The sequence below is a fragment of the Furipterus horrens genome, unplaced genomic scaffold, assembly GCF_987537825.1.
Source record: "Furipterus horrens unplaced genomic scaffold, mFurHor1.1.pri manual_scaffold_1, whole genome shotgun sequence".
NCBI lineage: Eukaryota > Metazoa > Chordata > Mammalia > Chiroptera > Furipteridae > Furipterus > Furipterus horrens.
In genome coordinates this window covers 89,707,386-89,711,187 of record NW_028327171.1, presented here as the reverse complement: position 1 = coordinate 89,711,187, position 3,802 = coordinate 89,707,386, and the positions used below count along the sequence as shown (strand labels likewise).

At 38.7% G+C, this 3,802-nt stretch overlaps 1 pseudogene; it reads right to left on the bottom strand.

The window, feature by feature from the left end:
* Positions 1-227: 227 nt before the first annotated feature.
* Positions 228-2,733, bottom strand: LOC150021455 (sorting nexin-6-like; annotated as a pseudogene).
* Positions 2,734-3,802: the final 1,069 nt, after the last annotated feature.

The following is a 3,802-nucleotide window of genomic DNA, read 5'->3' as shown; positions in this document are numbered from 1 at the left end:
CTTAGAGAGATTACATAAAGTTGGTCCCAAAACTTCTAAGAAATATTCATTAATTAAAAATAAGTCTGATTAAGATGCTTTACCTGAATACATGAATGAACAGAAGGAAATGGCAATCTTTATCTTGTTTGAAGAATATGTTCTGAAAGGATTAAACTTCAGAAATCACTTAAAGGTAAACAAGATTGGGAGCCATAAAGAATACTATTCATAAAATAAACACAGATCTAGAGGCTACTATAAAAAAAACTGAACTTCGGGCTTTTGGAAAGGAGGCGCACAGGGGTGACGACTGCCCCGGGTAACAGCAGGTGCAGGCGCGCAGCGTTGACCACAGGCCCTGTGGACGGCAGCACCCCACACTTTCTCAGGCAGGAGAGGAGATGCACTTTGTCAGCTGTTTCTTTTTCTTCCAGTGAAGAGTAAATGCCTAACATCTTTAGGAAAACAGAAATAAAGTCTGAAGGAAGGCAGCCCTTTTTCAACGGAGGATGGAGTGTGGCTTCTGTGTCTCCATTGAACACTGCCAGGCAGTTCTGCAGCAACTGTACGTTACCCTTTGCATGCTTCCGTTTTAAACTCTGCTAGTTCCACTTTCTTCTGACTGTGTCAGCTCTTTTTGTCTTAAAATCTATGAGTTATTGTTTTGAAGATTCCAATATTTTTTCAAATTTCTGATAATACAATTTTTGGAACATTTCAACCTATAGAACATCTTTATTTTTTGCTCTTGTTTATCCAGTGTGTTATTAGCATTTTCATAATCCACCAGTGACCTAGATCTTCAATAGAGGAGATCCTCAGCAGCTTGAGATTCTCTTAAGTTATATTTTAAAAGGTCAGAAAGTTTGAGGTCCTCATCAGCAGACACTCTTTTTTCTATTTTCTCATTTTATCAAACCGTTCTGAAATTTTGAGAAAAAACTTGCACGTAGCTGTAGAATCCTGAGTTCCTAAAGCATATAATAAAAAACCAATTCTATTGTAATCGTCTGCAGCACTTTTGTGGGATCTTGTCATCCTATCAGATTTAAGAGATGCATCCTTAACTCAGTTATGATATTCTGAAAGGGATCTTCATTCATTCTCAAAGAAATCATCTACATCCTTTACTCCTGAAACAATTACTCCACCCGCTGCTTTAACCATCTTCTTAAAGAAATCTTCACGTTTCTCTTTTATGTTTTTCTTGCACACTCCAATCTTGATTATATTCCAAGAAGACATGGAAATTTAAATCTTTTCTCAAAATAGGATATGCTGTCACATGACACAGGAATACTTCATGCCTTGCAACAATCTTCTTGAATATTGCCAAATATTCAGCTTCCAGTTCCTGTTTCATCTTTGTGAATTCCTCCTTCGTCATGGACCCTCCTCCTTCTCCAAGCTTCTGTAGTTTTTCCCTTGACGCATCAAAATCAGGTCTTCGTGGTGCTGAAGGGATTGTAATCAGCAGTCTTCATTTTCAACAAAGGAATCATGAAGCCAGATAAGTTCCTCATGTTGTCAATATATGAAAAACTCACTTTGTTTAAAATTTGGCAATGAACTCTTCTTGTGAATAGTGAATTTTACTTTATCTCTTTCACTGAGCATCAGAAATGTCCACCTGCAAAGCAGCATCACTTTGAAGTTCTGCATGTATTGTTTTAAGTCCACAGCCCTCCTCTGGGAGGGAGGAAGTAGGGGCTGTTGTCCAGGCCTTCCTGCAGGGTCACCGGGGACGGAGTGAGGAAGACACAAAGTGACACATTAGTGCTAGGCTGGCAGGTCCCCCATGCCTGCCCCGCGCCCTGGGCTCGGCCCCGCTCGGCAGTACGCTTTATAAAGAGACAATGTAGGCCATTCAGCAGTAGATTCACTCATTATGTGAGGCTTCTCTGGAAAGTTTGCAAAGAGAAAACATACATCGGAGCAGTCCATGAAAGGGGGAGAAAAAGAAAAATGTATGTGCCCAACTTTCTCTCATCTCCCATTTCCCATTGGCCAAGGTTCATAGAATGAAGAATGGAACCCACAGCTCCAAGATGTATAACCCAACAGCGCAGCAATACATCCATGTTTGGAAGTGAGGGTAGTAGGTACAAATCGGCCACGGTCTGTAATGTGTGCAAGTCCAGAAATTCAGTTTGGACTCCAGCAAGACTGGGGAGCTTGGCAAGGACACCACGGAAGGAGACAAGAAGTGTGGACTAGGAGACAGGTTGGAGGGAGAGCAATTGAGACTCCATCCTTGTATATTCCTAGCATTCGTACTTTTGAATGATAGTTTAGGTTGCATATAACTGTAGTTTGGTGTCTTTTCCCCAACACTTCGAAGCAATCACTCCACTGTCTTCTGACCTCTATTGCTTCTCATTCTAATTATCAGATAATTTGCTTTTCTCCCAGGAAAGTTTCAAGATTTTCTCTTTAGCTTTGACATTTCACAGTTGTACTGTGTTTGTCAAGGTGCAGAATTGTTTACCTTTATCTTGCTTAGCTTTGTATATATATATTTTCTAAAGATTCAGTACTTCAGTCTGGTTATCAAATATTGACATCTTCACTTCTTCTGAAAATTTAATGGGAAAAGAAATTTAAGTCAGACCATTCTGCAAGTCTATTATAACTTTAATCCCTTAGTCTCCCTTTCTGTATCTTTCTTCTATATCTTCTACCTCAAAGCCTCAGTACTCTTTCTAATTCATTTATCTTCTCTTCAGTTCTTCCAGCCTGATGTTCATCCATCCAGTTTATGCAGGGTTTTTGGTTATTGTTGTATAATGTCAAGGGCTACGTTTTTCTTTCTAGGATTTCTTCCCAGTACTTTTATATAGCCACATATTTTTTTATTTCTTAATAGTCTTTTTAGTATTATAATCATTTGTTCTTTCCTTCTTTTCTATATTTTAAGATTTTAAAAATATATATTAAGTTTTTTTTCAAATTACTCAAATATAATTATGCTACCATATTAATCTGTTTGATGACTATCTTTCATTATTAGTTTTGCTCTCTTTGTATGCTTTGAAATTTTAGTTTGCATTCTTCAATGGGTCTTCCCTCATTTATGTGTTTATTTTGCTTAATCCCTCCTTTCTCACTTCTCCATATGTTTTACAGTTGTCTTTGCCTGTCTTGCCCTTTTACTAGTAACCAGACCTCTCATAATGCAAGAATATGAAGGATATTAAGAAAATATTACTCAACTAGTTGGGGCTTTGGCCCAGCTTTGAGGGAGCAACAATTTGTGCTTCCTCTGAACCCTGTAGGAAACAACTTGATATTTGCCTGGTACCAGAAGTGCCCTGGCCTGGTTTCCTTTTTTACACACTGAACCTAGTTCTGTTCTTCCACCCACATTTTTCCTTAGGAGTTGAATACAAGGCCACTTCTGCTTGTTTCTTGTTCTGGAACTCAAAAGACCCATGAATGAAGCCACATTTAGTATCAGTGTTTTTATTCTTCTTTTGGTCTTTAGAGATGTTTATCCTGCTTTTCGTTGTAGCCATGTGTTGTAATAAATATGTAATATATTATCTACCTTTGTCGTGATTTTTGGAGGAGGAGCAGGGGAAATATTCTATACAAGAGCCAGTGCCAACTTGAATAGCAATCTCATTGCAGCTGACAGGTTTTTTTGTTTGTTTGTTTGTTTTTTTATGCTGATAGAGTTGTCTCAATTTATTTTTCCTTTGTTCCCCTCCACCCAGTGACCCCTCCCCCAAGTTGTCCCCCTCCTTAGTCCATGTCCACTAATTGTACATATAGTTCTTCTCGACACCCTCCTGTCTACTCCACTCCCTCCTACTATGCT